This window comes from Hylobates moloch, unplaced genomic scaffold (assembly GCF_009828535.3).
Source record: "Hylobates moloch isolate HMO894 unplaced genomic scaffold, HMol_V3 SCAFFOLD_15, whole genome shotgun sequence".
NCBI classification, from domain to species: domain Eukaryota; kingdom Metazoa; phylum Chordata; class Mammalia; order Primates; family Hylobatidae; genus Hylobates; species Hylobates moloch.
This window is the reverse complement of record NW_026652290.1, coordinates 67,625,390-67,641,382: the sequence shown is the minus strand read 5'-3', so window position 1 is coordinate 67,641,382 and position 15,993 is coordinate 67,625,390. Positions and strand designations below refer to the sequence as shown.

The 15,993-nt window shown below is 33.7% G+C and overlaps 1 long non-coding RNA gene across 1 annotated transcript in view; it reads right to left on the bottom strand.

Annotated features, from left to right (window-relative positions):
* Positions 1-1,835: 1,835 nt before the first annotated feature.
* LOC131381284 (uncharacterized) overlaps positions 1,836-15,993 on the bottom strand; it is a 90,729-nt gene continuing 76,571 nt past the window's right edge. The window contains exon 4 of the long non-coding RNA XR_009209913.1: positions 1,836-1,966. This is a non-coding gene — a long non-coding RNA (uncharacterized LOC131381284). The remainder of the gene's footprint in view (positions 1,967-15,993) is intronic.

Genomic DNA, 15,993 nt, shown 5'->3' with positions numbered 1-15,993 from the left:
TTGTTGATGTATAGGAATGCTAGTGATTTTTGCACATTGATTTTTGTGTAAAATTTTTTGATCCTGATATTTCGCTGAAGTTGTTTATAAGCTTAAGAAGCTTTGGGGCTGAGACTATGAGGTTTTCTAGATATCAGATCATGTCATCTGCAAACAGAAATAGTTTTATTTCCTCTCATGCCATTTGGATGCCCTCTATTTTTTCTTTTGCCTGATTGCCCTGGTCAGAACACCCAAAACTATTTTGAATAGGAGTGGTGAGAAACTGCAGCCTTATCTTGTGCTGGTTTGGGAAGGAATGCTTCCAGATTTTACCCATTCAGTATGATGTTGGCTGTGGGTTTGTGATATATGGCTCTTATTATTTTGAGGTATGTTCCTTCAATACCTAGTTTATTGGGAGTTTTTAAGATGAATGGATATTCAATTTTATCAAAAGCCTTTTCTGCATCTATTGGGATAATCATGTGGTTTTTGTCTTTAGTTCTGTTTATGTGATGAATTACATTTATTGATTTGCAATGCTGGACCAACTTGCAACCCAGAGATGAAGCATACTTGATCATGACAGATAAGCTTTTTGATGTGCTGCTGGATTCGGTTTGCCATTATTTTGCTGAGGATTTTTGCATCGATGTTCATCAAGGATATTGGTCTCAAATTTTCTTTTTTGTTGTATCTCTGCCAGGTTTTTATATAAGGATGATGCTGGCCTCATAGAATGAGTTATCTCCTCCCTTTCTTAAAATAACTTTACATATATTAAAATTTCATTTTGTAGAATGGAAATCTAAATTTCACCCTGACATAGTTCTCTTATTAAATTCATTTCTTTCCCTTTACCATATGATTTATATAATAAAGAAAATGAGAAGTGTTACAAAGTTAATAACTAAGTGGAAAAGTGAAAAATGTAAATAAATGCTAATCTCATTTGTATAAAATTATCAGTGCTTGTCTTCTTCATCCTGTATCCTCATTTTCTTGCTTCATCCTACGCATAGCCTATTCCTCACTTTCAGTCAATTTATGTTTTCACAGGGTTTTTCATCAAATAGAAAAATTAAAACTCCGGCAAGTCCCTAGTTTCTTCCTCCTCATTATATCAAAGTACTGCTTTCCCCATTTCTCTGAACTTTTCCCTTTAGACAGCTTCCTATTTCCTATTCCCTAAAGTATAGATGTAGCTATAGATATATGGAAATAGATATATTTAAACAAGTCTGACTTCAAAGGATAATGCTGATTGGTGTCACCTTTCAAAGGTCAGAGTTCCACTTGGGAAGATCCTAAGTGTGGCATTCATTTGATGCATCCTGGTAGTCCAACATCTGGTCTTCCAGAAACATCAAATAATCCTTTCAATAAACATTTGCTAGGGAACCTCTAGTGCCAGGAAATGTACTAAACATTGATGATAAAAGGATGGGTAGTTGAACAATTCTTCTGATTTAACAAAGAATAGTCTGATCTCCAGTGTCCAGCCAAAATGCCATTCTAAAGGAAAGGAGAAAAGACCCACAGTGATCCTTCCAAAAATATTGCTAAAAGCATGGTGGGGGAAGGAGTATAAAAATAACAGCAGGCAACCAATGAAGCTAAACATGACATTAGGTTGAAATAACAATGAAATATAGAAGTAAAATTCTGCATATAAAATTTCAAATCTCAGGTAATATAAATGTCAAAGAACAAGGGAAATATAAACATGTTCTCATTCTTCCCCCTTTCAGGGGAATAATTTTAATGCTGAATATAAATATCTACTTCTAACTATGAATATATGCATATCTAAATATGATCAAGAAAAACACAAATAGGAAGTAAATACTTACCAAAAATACTTGTGTTTGCTAGGTGTGTGATGACTCACGCCTGTAATTTCAGCACCTTGGGAGGCTGAGGGTGGATTGCTTAAGCCCAGGAGTTTGAGGTCAGCATGGGCAACATGACAAAACTCTTGTCTCTACAAAAGATACAAAAATTAGCCTAGCATAAAGGCACGCACCTGTCATCCCAGCTACCCAAGAGGCTGAGGTGGAAAGATTGCTTGAGGCTGAGATGGAAAGATTTCTTGAGCCTGGGAGGTTGAGACTGCAGTGAGCAGTGATTACACCACTACATTTCAGTGAGACAGTGTCACTCAGGGTGACAGTGAGACCCTGTCAAAAAAAAAAAAAAACTGCATTTATAAACTTAATTTAACAAAGTATAATTAATTAAATCAAAGGCAAAAAAGATACAAAAAAGAAAAATGCAGAGCATGATAAAGAGAAAATCTATTAAGATTGTAGGCATAAGTCCAACTGTATCAATAATCAGAAAAATGTGAATGTATTAAAACAAGGAAAAAAATACATTTACACAAAACAAGATACTTAAAATTTAGAATCAACAGTTCAATTTTGAAAATTTGAAACTGGTTGAAGTGGATGATTTTTCTAGAATAAATATAAACTACTAAATTTTACTCTTAAAAATTAGAAAAACTGAAAACCTAATATATCAAAAGCTATAGTGAAAAACATTGAAAGAAATTAAAAGTTATAATTATCACCATAATTATCACGATCAAGCACAGTTTGTGTGTGTGTGTGTGTGTGTGTGTGTGTGTTGAGGTGGGTGAATTGTTTTTCCAAATTCTGATAATTTCCATTTTAAATAACTTTTTTCTAGACTATATAACTCCGCAACTCAACAAGAGAAACTAACATAAATCTGATGACAAAATTGGTAAGTAAAACTCAGAAATCAAAACCTAGAAAAATAGATTCAATAACCATAAACAAAATATTGAAAGTTGACTACACCAGAAGGGAGAGGAAATAAAAAGAGTAAGTTGTGTGTGAAGATGAGATGAGTTGGGATATTACCTGTTAGAGGGTTGCCTGTCATAGAGTAGAGATTCTTCCTCTGTGAAAATCCATGCAGGTTTTAGGTTTGGTTGGAGGAGAGAACTTAGAACTCAAGTGTGATGGTTTCGGGGTTTTTTTGTTTGTTGTTTGTTTGTTTTTTGTTTGTTTTTGAGATGGAGTCTCTCTCTGTTGCCCAGGCTACAGTGCAGTGGTGAGATCTCGGCTCACTGCAGCCTCTGCCTCCCGGGTTCCAGTGATTCTCCTGCCTCATCCTCCTGGGTAGCTGGGATTACAGGTGTGCACCACCACACCCAGCTAATTTTTGTATTTTTAGTAGAGATGGGGTTTCACCATGTTGGCCAGGCTTGTGTCAACTCATGACCTCAGGTGATCCACCTGCCTCGGTTTCCCAAAGTGCTAGGATTACAGGCATGAGCCACCGTGCCCAGCCGAAGGTTTCATTTTTTAATTTCAATGATGTGGGAAAACTGTATCGATCACTTAAGAGTTGGAAGGGGACTAAATATAACACACTAAAGAAAAGTCATATGATTGCTGGGCACTATTAGGGGGTCCATGTGAGGTTATAATCATAAGTTTAAAGTGTTATTAATATCTTTTTGTGTTTTCTTGATTTAGTAATTTTCTTTTTATATTCATAATAGTTTTCTTGACCTGGCTTATTTATTTTTAAAAATGATTGATCAAATTTTACACATGCAAGTCTTAGTTGAAAACCTGAATTAGAACATTTTTCAATGTCTTTGTTGTTATTGCTGTAAATTTATTTCAGATAATTGTTTTTCTGCTTCTTCAGAATCATCAGCTCCCAACTCCACTTTTTAAAACATCTATGTTAATTACAAATATGCTTGCAAATACATTGATTTTCTTTTGATCATTCTAAGTTTTGGAGAGCTCTGGGCTCTCCAGTGTATATTAGTAGAACTCTTTTATCATCCAGTTAATTTTCTTTATTTAAATGTAAATTGTAGTTTCACTGGCAGGAGAATGGTGAGTGTGCCCACTAGGATTTCTTTAATTCTGAGGTTTATTTATTAGAAATTTTCTGAAAGAACTGCAATAATGTGGTTCTCTTAGTTCTAGCACTCATCTATTTTATTTCTGCTTTTACATTGATGTTAATTTTCTCAGAAATCTTTTAGAAAAACTACACATTTATAATTAAATCCTATCATATAAATACATAGTCCAAATAGTTTTCTATTTATAAAGGTAAGTATTGGTGGGGTAGGTTGGGGGAGATGTACCTCCAGTTTTCTCTGTGATAAAGAAGACCTATTAAATGTCAGTCTCATCACACATATTCCCCATATTCCATTCATACATATCCACATATAGATATTAAACAGGGGAGCAAATAAAACTACTTATAACCTAAGCTCAAAGCATAAGTAGGAGACAAAATAATAACACAAACTTTGATACACATATAAGTAGAAAGTAAACATCAAAACCCAGCAGTCTTGAGTCGTCACCAAAACAGAAAGGTAGATGAAGACTGGTAGGAGAGAGTGAAGAGGAAGAGGGCATCCATCAATGATGGAACACAGAAGAAATCTTTCTCACCCAAGAAAGCGTGACATGTACGCAAATTTAAGAATACTGAAAACAAGTCTGAAACATGAATAAGACCACTGGCAACAAGGAAATCTTTTGGGGGGGGGGATGAAAACATTTCAGGAGAATATGATCCTGGGATGCTTAGTGTTTAGCAGAAAAAAAGAAGGAAACCACAGTAAGGAACCACATTCCTGTGAAAGAATAAATCCTCCTCTAACCATAAAAGGGGTCCATTTGGTATAGTGACTGCACTTCACTTAACCAACAGAAAATCACACCACTGAATGTTAGAAAACTGTTAAACCCCAATCTCACACCACTCCTTTTACTACTGGTGCCGAAAAATATGAAATATTTAGGAAGGTACTGAACACTAGGCAATATTAATAGCAGTAGTAGAAGAAAATAGACCATGGAAATTAAAACATTTTTCCTCAGCTTCCAACTATGAAGCAGAAAAAGCTTTAGCATGACAATCCAACCTGACTTAAATATGCTTAAACACAAACATACTGATATAAAAGGCAACACATTTCAAAAAATATTTTTAAAAATCAAGATAACAAGTGAACAAAAAAGAAATTGAGAAAAAAATAAAATTATTTCAAAAATATTTAACTTAAGAGATTCATAAGAAAGGATGAATTTAATAGAAAATAATCAAAGCAATTTAGTATATGAATCAGTAGTTAAAAGTAAAAAAATTAAATAAAAAAAGTGCCAAGAAAAAATGATATCTATAGAAACTAGGCAAAAGTTATCCAATATATATTTAATTAGAGATGCTAAATAAAAATTAATGAAATCATGGAAAATACTAATATGTAAAACTTGCAATTAAAAAATTTCAAAAATAAAAGAAACCTCCCTTGACCTTTGGAAGTTCTGTGTACTTTGGAATAACTGAAATATTTCAGCCAAGTCTGAGAATATTTTAAGTAACAGAATGTAAAAATAAAGAAATAATTATTTTGGATCTATAGATATATAACTAACTCACTATTAGAAAATGCAACAATCTCAAATCACTCAAGAACGCTTGACCTAAAATTATTATATTTGATCAATCTGTATCATATGAAGTCTACAAAAACATAGTTTTAGACATGAAAGGACTCAGGAATACTCTACCTTGAGCCTTCCTGAGGCTTTTACCAGAGGGTGAGCTTGGTCCCATCACAAGTTACCTGGAGGTACTACCAAAAAAAAAAAAAAAAAAAAAAAAGTTGGGGGTGGGGTGATAATAAATGTTAAACTCTTAGAATTTTAAACATTAGTCTTAATCAAAGTGGACTAAATGTAAATGTTATGTGTTTTCTGTATAAAGTATAGCCCCTAAAAATGGGGGAGAAATAAGAGAGAAAGAAGGGAAAGTAGGATGAATTAATGGATATGGCAGACAGGGTGGTATACTGGAGTGGGCTCAGATGAGTTTGCAAGACGTGATTATGCAAATCTGAGTTTCTTTCCCTGAATGCATTTAGCGACATCATGTTGGTAGCTTGCCATTGGCAATAGTGGGAATATTTCCGTCACTGAAATAAACACACCAGAGCTTTTTCTCTCCCGACCCCTGTGGATGGCAGTTGATAAAGATTTACCAGTATGCCACTGTGCATAGATAATAAATAGGTAATAATAAAAAATAATTTAAAATTAATAAACCAAAAAACACGTTCAAGTAAAGAAAAGAACGAAGGAAAGATAAAAGGAAGGAAGAGGAAAAGAAGGAAGAAGAGAGACAGAGAAAGACCAAGAGAAATAGAAAAGTCATTAACATAAAGGTAATCACTAGTTAAAACTACAAATCCTCCAAATTCCAAATTAAATGTCCAATTTAGCAAAAACAGAATCAAACACAATAAATATAACAAAATCTACATAGCTTAAGTACATAAATCTTAGCCCAAACACAATGGTCACACTACAAATACAAATAGGCTTATTAAATCTAATAACAGAAAAAGGTATTCAGATCTGGATACAGAGAGAAACCTAGCTCAATGCCGTATAATTGCTACTGTAGAGAAATGAAGTAAATCCATTCAAAAAGATTTTGTAAAAGGTGTGGGGGGTAGGAGATTGGGGGGCAGTGACAGAAAAAGTATACCAGGAAAATGCAAACATTAGGAAAAGAGTAGTTGTGATCCTGATAACAGAGAAAGAACAATTCAAGACAAAAAGCATGAAATGAGGCAATGAATAACATTTAATAATGATTAAGACTGCAATTCATAGTGGATGTATAAGAATTATCAATATCTCTGTCTACGCAACAAATAGCACAGCAAACATACAAAAATATATTTTTTAAATCAGCGATTAATAAAAACAAAACCACGAATAGTTAGAGATTGCAATACATTGCTCTCAGTTCAGGAAAGGTCAAGCGACCTCAAACAATATAACAAATAAAGTAGATCTTGAATTTTATAACTTGGTAATAAATAACACAGTCATAAACATACTCTGTACATTTGCAAAACATGACAACCTTTAAAATATCTCTATAATTTCTGGGAATAAGAGAAAATGTCAATAATATTCTCTGATCTCAAAGCAATAAAAGTTGAAGAAAAAGCATAAATGAAATGGCCCTTCTCTGTGTAATATTTTAAAATCATTATTAAACAACCCTTGTATAAATGATGACTAAAATAAAATGTAGAGAATTTCTTAAAAGTAGTGATCTTGAAAACCTACAAATTAGAAAATTTTTGTGGTAAAACTAAAGAAGTGATCACAGGAGAATTTGTAGCCTTAAATACTTATATAAATAAAAGCTAAATAAAATAATTGAAAAAATTTTCTGCTCAAAATGTGTAATACATGAACAACCAAATAGACTACAAAAAAGGCAAAAGTTGAGATAAATGATAAATACAGGAAAGAATGAGCTAAAAACCAGAAAAAAAGAGTAGAAATACAAACATAAAGGCAAAAAGGTAGTTTTTCAGTCAATAAATAGGCAAAAAAATTAATAAACAATTCAATCAAGGAAAAAAACAAAGTACAAGTATAGTAAATAATAACTGTAGTAAAAAGTAAGAAATAACTAAGTAAAAGTAAAGGAAATAACTATTAAAGAAAGACAGTTACAAATTGGTACATAAGATAGATCTGTTTCACAGAAATCTATGTAAGTACATTTGAAAACCTAGATAAAATGAATAATCTCTTAAAAAAAAACAGTCATGAAAATTAACCCCAGGAGGCAACGATGGTAGATACATGAATTTATGCATTTGTAAATGTCCATAGAACCACATATCACAATGAATGACTAAATACTCTGAATATTCACAAAACATGAACATATTTAAGGACACCAAAAATACCTATATAATTTCTATAAATACGAGTTAATAACAATAACATTCTCTGATCTCAAAGCAATGAAACTAAAAGTAAAAATGTAAGCAAACTAAAAACCAAAATCTAGCATCATCAATCAAGATGTCTGGGATCCCAAGAATTGAATGCAAATTGCGATAAATGAATCTAACTGTGTTACAATATGACAAATGTATTACATACCACACAAAATGAGGTGAAAGGAAAAAAGAGGCTGAATTACACAATTCTGCAAAATGATGTCTGAAAACTGTAAGGCTAAAGATCAAAGGAAACATAAATAGACATCACTCTCTGGTTGGCAAGTTTGTTTCTCATTTGGTTATAGGTAAGCAATTATGAAATTTTTTCTGCCTACTGAGATTGAACAGTGAAATAAATGGTGAATGGTGGGAACCATATTTCTCCATGTTGGAATAGGATATTATAGATAAGCAGATGAGAAGGCTAGAATGAATCCTGTGGTGCTGTATTAGAGTTAGAAACATCAATATGAACTTATGTTTATCTGAATGTATTCACAGAATATAGAGACACCTTTACATATGTGTGTGTATACAATGGCTAGTGATCATACATATATTAACCAAATCCGTTCCTTGAGAGGGCCTATAAACAATGACACCCTAGTAGTAATGAACATGGCCAATGCAGAGATCTAGAAAATACCATCTTCTAACAAAAGCAAGCAGGTCTTTTTAAATAAATGAATAATTTTAGAGCTGAGGCTTTAAATACACATGATGAGCTTGCAATATCTGTAATGCCAGAAAGTAAGGAAGTTCTCTAAAAACAAAAGAATGGTGAAAAGAACAGGAGATTTGGGAGGCTGAGGAGGGTGGATCACTTGAGGTCAGGACTTCGAGACCAGCCTGGCCAACATGTTGAAACCCCTATCTCTACCAAGAAAAAACAAAAATACAAAAATTAGCCAGGCATGGTGGTACATACCTGTAGTCCCAGCTAATAGGGAAGCTGAGACATGTGAATTGCGTGAACCTGGGAGGCAGAGGTTGCAGTGAGTTGAGATTGTGCCACTTCACTCCAGCCTGGGCAACAGAGTGAGACCATGTCTAAAAAAAGGAGAACAGGCCGGGAGCGGTGGCTCACGCCTGTAATCCCAGCACTTTGGGAGGCCGAGGCGGGCAGAGCACGAGGTCAGGAGATCGAGACCATCCTGGCTGACACAGTGAAACCCCGTCTCTACTAAAAATACAAAAAATTAGCTGGGTGAGGTGGCGGGCACCTGTAGTCCCAGCTACTCGGGAGGCTGAGGCAGGAGAATGGCATGAACCCTGGGGGGCGGAGCCTGCAGTGAGCCGAGATCGCGCCATTGCACTCCAGCCTGGGCGACAGCGAGACTGTCTCGAAAAAAAAAAAAAAAGAGAACATAGGAGCCAACCTGAAAGATGAAATAAATAATGCAGCATTGGATTATAACTCAAAGGATAAATATACCTGAATCAAATGAATGTAAAAAAAGATTGAACAAATATATGAGGGAGAAGTAACAAATCTTCCATATAGAAAAATTCCAAATAATACATGTAGAGTTCAGCAGTTCCCACCCCCCTTGAGAATAAACTGATCTTAGTGACTCACTGTCCATGAGTACAGTAGGTAAATAAACAAATAATAACTTTACAGATAAGAAACCTAGCAAATACTACCTTAACCAAATCATTAAATTAGCAACATCAATGACGTCAAGTGGACATCATGTATTACCTGTAATCCAAAATATATTACCCAGGTAGTAAAATACTTGTACACTAAGAATTACAAAACTTTGATGAAAAAAATTAAAGGAGGCACAAATAAATGGAAAGATATCCTGTATTCATGAATAGGAAGACCTAATTTTGTTAACACTTCATATACTACCCAAAGCTATCTATAGATTCAATGTGTTTCCTATCAAAATACCAATGACATTTTTCACAGTGATAGAAAAATAATCCCAAAACACATATGGAACGATAAAAGACCCTAAATAGCCAAAGCAATCTTGGGAAAGGAAAACAAAGCTGGAGGTATCACATTTCTGACTTTAAAATATATTACAAAGCAACAGTAATTAAAGTAGTATCGTAATGGCATAAAAACAGACATATGGATCAATGGAACAGAATAGAATAGAGATGTAAGAAATAAACCCATCCTTATACTATCAATTGATCTTTGACAATGATGATGCTAAGAATACACAATGAGAAAAGATAGTATCTTCAACAAATGGCCACGGGAAAACCATATATCTATATGCAAAATAATGAAATTGGGCTGCTTTTTTTGCATTATACACTAAAGTCAAGTAAAAATTTATTAAAAATTTAAACAGAAAGCCTAAAAGTCTGAAAATCTTAGAATAAGAGAGAGGAAAGGCTTTATGGCATTGGTCCAGACAATAATTTCTTGATTAAGACACAAAAAGAACAAGAAACTAAAGCAAGAAAAGACACTGGCACTATATCAAACTAGAAGTCATCTGCAAAGCAAAGGAAACAATAAACAGAGTCAAAAGGCAACTGCGAGAGTGGGAGAAAATATTTGCAAGTCATATATCTGATAAAGAGTTAACATTTACAATTGCTACAAAGAGAATAAAATACCTAGGAATACAACTTACAAAGGACTTGAAGGACCTCTTTAAGGAGAACTACAAACCACTGCACAAGGAAATAAGAAAGGACACAAACAAATGGAAAAACATTCCATGCTCATGGATAGGAAGAATCAATACTGTGAAAATGGCCATACTGCCTAAAGTAATTTCTAGATTCAATGCTATTCCCTTCAAGCTGCTAGTGACTTTCTTTGCATAATTAGAAAAAATTAAATTTCATTTGGAACCAAAAAAGAGCCTGTATAGCCAAAACAATCCTAACCAAAAAGAACAAACCTGGAGGCATCGTGCTACTTGACTTCAAACTAGACTACAAGGCTACAGTCACTCAAACCACATGGTACTGGTACCAAAGCAGATATACAGACCAATGGAACAGAACAGAGACCTCAGAAATAACACCACACATCTACAACTATCTGATCTTCAACAAACCTGAAAAAAACAAGCAATGGGGAAAGGATTCCCTATTCAATAAATGGTGCTGGGAAAACTGGCTAGCCATATGCAGAACACTGAAACTGGACTCCTTCCTTACATATTACACAAAAAATAACTCAAGATGGATGAAAGACTTAAATATACAACCCCAAAACATAAAAACCCTGGAAGAAAACCTAGGCAATGTCATACAGGACATAGGCATGGGAAAAGACTTCATGACAAAAACACCAAAAGCAATTGCAATAAAAGCCAAAATTGATAAATGGGATCTAATTAACCTAAAGAGCATCTGCACAGCAAGGGAAACTGGCATCAGAGTGAACAGGCAACCTACAGAATGGGAGAAAATTTTTGCAATCTACCCATCTGATAAAGTTCTAATATCCAGAATCTACTAGGAACTTAAGCAAATTTACAAGAAAAAAACCAACAACCCCAACAAAAAGTGTGCAAAGGATATGAATAGACACTTCTCAAAAGAACACATTTATGTGGCCAACAAACATAAGAAAAAAAGCTCATCATCACTGATCATTAGAGAAATGCAAATCAAAACCACAATGAGATACCATCTCATGCCGGTCAGAATGGTGATTATTAAAAATTCAGGAAACAATAAATGTTGGCGGGGCTGTGGAGAAATAGGAACTCTTTTACACTGTTGGTGGGAGTGTAAATTAGTTAAACCATTGTGGAAAACTGTGTGACGATTCCTCAAGGATCTACAACGAGAAATACCATTTGACCTAGCAATCCCATTACCGGGTATATACCCAAAGGATTATAAATCATTCTACTATAAAGACACATGCACATGTATGATGAACAATGAGAACACGGACACAGGGAGGGGAACAACATACACCAGGGCCTGTTGGGGGGTACGTGGAAAGGAGAGGGAAAGCATTAGGACAAATACCTAATGCACGCAGGGCATAAAACCTAGATGACGAGGAGAATCGCTTGAACCCAGGAGGCGGAGATTGCAGTGAGCCCAAATCTGGTGCCACTGCATTCCAGCCTAGCGACAGAGCGAGACTCCATCTCAAAAAAAGAGAAAAAACAAACAAACAAACAAACAAAAAACACCTAGATGACGGGTTGATAGGTGCAGCAAACTACCATGGTGCTTGTATACCTATGTAACAGTCCCGCACATTCTGCAGATGTATCCCAGAACTTAAAGTTTTTTTCAAAAAAAAAGAGAGAAAAAGGTGTTAATATCCAAAGTATATTAAAAACTATTAAAACTAATAGCAAAAACAAACAAAAACAAATCCAAACAACTTAATTATAAAATGGGCAAAACATTTGAGTAGACATTTTTCCAAAGACCTACACATGGTCAACAGATATGTGAAAAGATGCTCAACATAACTTATTATCAAGGAAATCCAAATCAAAACCACAATGATATATCACTTACACCTATTAGGATGGCCATTATAAAAGAAAATAAAAAGTATTTGTGAGGATGTGAAAAAATTGGAATCCTTGTACCTTGGTGGTTGAAATATAAAACGGTTCGGCAGCTTTGGAAATACTGTGGGGATCCCTCAAAAATTTTAAATAGAACTAACATAACCCAGCAATTTCACTTCTGAATATATATACAAAGGAATTCAAACCACTATATTGAACAGTTATCTCTAATCTCATGCTCATTGCAGTGTTATTCACTATGGCCAAGATAAGGAAACAATCTAAATATCCATGGATAGATGAATGGATATACTGTGGTGTATACATACAATGAAATATTATTCACCCTTAAAAATGAAATTCTGCCATTATTATAAGTAAAATTAGCCAGTCACAGAAGGACAAATAATGCATGATTTCGCTTATATGATGTACCTAAAATAATCAAACTCAGACATAGAGAGTAGAATGGTGGTTGTCAGGGCCTAAGTTGAAGGGCAAATGGGGATTTTCTCTTCAATATACAAAAGTATATAAAGGCATATATAGGATATAATATATACGATATACACATATGTAAAGGGTATATAAAGGATATAAATGGATATAAAGTTTTAATCATACAAGCTGAATACATTCTAGAGATTTGCTGTACAATATTCTGTCTATGGTTAAAAATATTATATTGTGCACTTAAAAATGCCTTAGGAGGGTAGATCTTATGTTAAGTATTCCTTCAACAATAAAAAGAAAATAAATTTATATGGGAAAATAAGCTTCCAAGTATATATATGAAAATTCAAAAGAAGAAAAGCAATGAAGGAATAAGAGAACTAAATATAGTATATATAAACCCCCTATAATTAAAAGGATATACTAATGCAGAAATACACAAAGAAACTAATTGAAAAGAATAGAAATTCCAAATATAAGCCAATGTGCATATGAAATTTTAGTGCATGGTAAAGCAGGCATCTCACATCAGTTAGGTGTTTAGTAATTTTAAAATTCATAAAGTTTTAAAACCTAAAGAGTCAGTTGGACAATGTTAAGATTCACACCTGATATATAATTCTATAGAACAATTTCCAAATAGATCTGAAATATAACAACCAAGCAAAGCAGAAAAAACAGTAATTTATTACAGTGATGGACGAAGGTGTTTTCTTTTTTTTGTTAAAATCCACAAGCAATAAAAAACATATTGATAATTTAACCACTTGAAAAAATATTTTCATAGAAAAAAAATCTTAAGCAAAGCCAAAAGAAAAAAAAAGAGAAAATATTTCCCATAAATACTACATTAAAAGGAGAAAAAGGCCAACCTACTTAATATATAATAAGCATTTAAAAATATTTTAAAACAAAATTTAATGCATAAGTAGACCCCCAAATATACAAAATCATGAGGAAACAGTTTACAACATAACATTTACATTAAAAAAAGCTTACATTTAAACATCTAAAAAACACTCAACTTTTCTCATAATAAAACATGAAGATTAAATTTAGACATAGATACCATATCTCACTTACAAAATTAGCAAAAATTTTAAAGCTAAACAACATGCTTTGTTGGCAAGGCTATAAAGGAAATAGTCCTCTCATTTATTCATGTGGGAATGAAAAGTTGGACCACACATATGAGAGGAAATTTGGCAATTAACACAAAATTACCCTTTCCTACTCCTAAAAATGTATGTTAAGTACTTCATACTATGAAATAACATGTGTTCAAAGTTATTTGGAATGGTATTATATGTCAAAGCAAATATTACAAAAATACTAATATTCGCCTATAGGAGACTGAGTATAAATAGACAATTATGCAGCTGTAATAATAATTAGAAAGATTCAGATTTCCAGGATACAGTGTTAACTAAATGTAAGTATTTAAAAGTATAAGAAAGCCCAAGTATATTTATACATTGATTTCAGTGAAAACCCCCTGTATCTTAATTTTTCTATTTAACTTAAATTATTTCACATGGAGTTTGAACTTATAATCAAATAATGTCAATTAACACACTAAGAAAATTCTCATTGTATAGGCTGACATCCACATTCACATTTTTCATTTTCCAAGGTAAGGTGAAATCACAAATAGAACTTTAAGAAGTCACCTACTCAATTTGATACACCTCCAACAACCTCAAGGGGATTCAATGTTGAAGGAAGCAATTTTCTTTATTTAATCCCATTTTCTCTTATTTTTCTTGTCATTTTTTTGTTTATTCTATGATCATCTTGACAAATGCCAACTTTTACATAAATGCGTGCATTTCAAGCGATGAGAGGAAGATTAAGGCATCTATATGTTCTCTAGAAAGCCGATCTATATATATTAGTGTGGAAATAAGTAGCTAAGATTTACCAAGAAACAAATACAATAATTTCTTAAAATATAAAGTTTCCTGAGATTATATTTGGAAATAAAAAGTAAAATGTGCCTTATTTTTTTTTTAAAAAGAACTACATTTTGCTGGTGGGAAATGAATATTTCTGAAAGGTTAGAGTGTTAGTTATTTTGGAATGCTTATGGCAATGATGATCACATTGACACTGGTTTGACTACTTCCAGGTTGGGAGCATGTTTCAGAAGGGAAAGGTAATTATAAGGCCCTTGAGGTAATTTATTCTGACCCTTTAATGTCTGATAATACATTAATGAGGCAGTTAAAATATCTAGGCTAAAAAACAAGTTTAGGTTATATCACAACCAATGTTAGTAAAGAAAAGCCAAATAGAGTAATCTTAACAGAAATTTACTCCTCTTACATGACTCTACACTTAGACAAGGTAGCATTCAATATTTTTTTAAATAAACCTGCTAAGTTTTCCTACTTTATATGCCCTGTTTTGCTTCTCTGTTTTAATAACCAAATTTCTCAAATATTATCAAGGGAAATTTTAAATTTGTGTGTTTTGGAAAGAAATTTAGCTCGTATTTAGTCCTGAGAATCTGATTCTCAGTGAACTTTATGTCCTTTGCCAGTTCTATCTATGTATCCATGTATCTATGTATCTCTCTATGTATCTATCTATGTATCTATCTATGTATCTATCTATCTATCTATCTATCTATCTATCTATCTATCTATCTATCATCTATCTATCTATTGTCTATCTATTTAATTTATTTCATTATTTTAGGTTCAGGGGTACAGATGCAGGTTTGTTACATGGGTAACTTGTGTGTCACCGAGGCTTGGTGTATGAATAAATCTGTTACCCACATAGTGAGCAAAGAGTTTAAATCTCTTGGAAAATACCTAGAGAACAGTACTCAAATACATTTTGCTTCTTGTACAGCATACACTTTTGCTTTTACAAGCTATATATACAAATAAACTTTCTCTGGAAATAGTTTGACAGATACCTTAGCTTTTTCCATTTTGAGGAGATAGTAGAAAAAGTTTGGCTGGGCGCGGTGGCTCACGCTCGTAATCCCAGCACTTTGGCAGGCCGAGGCGGGCGGATCACGAGGTCAGGAGATCGAGACCATGATGAAACCCCTTCTCTACTAAAAATACAAAAAAATTAGCCGGGCGTGGTGGCGGGCGCCTGTAGTCCCAGCTACTCGGAGAGGCTGAGGCAGGAGAATGGTGTGAACCCGGGAGGCGGAGCTTGCAGTGAGCCGAGATTGCACCACTGCACTCCAGCCTGGGCGACAGAGCGAGACTCCGTCTCAAAAAAAAAAAAAAAAAA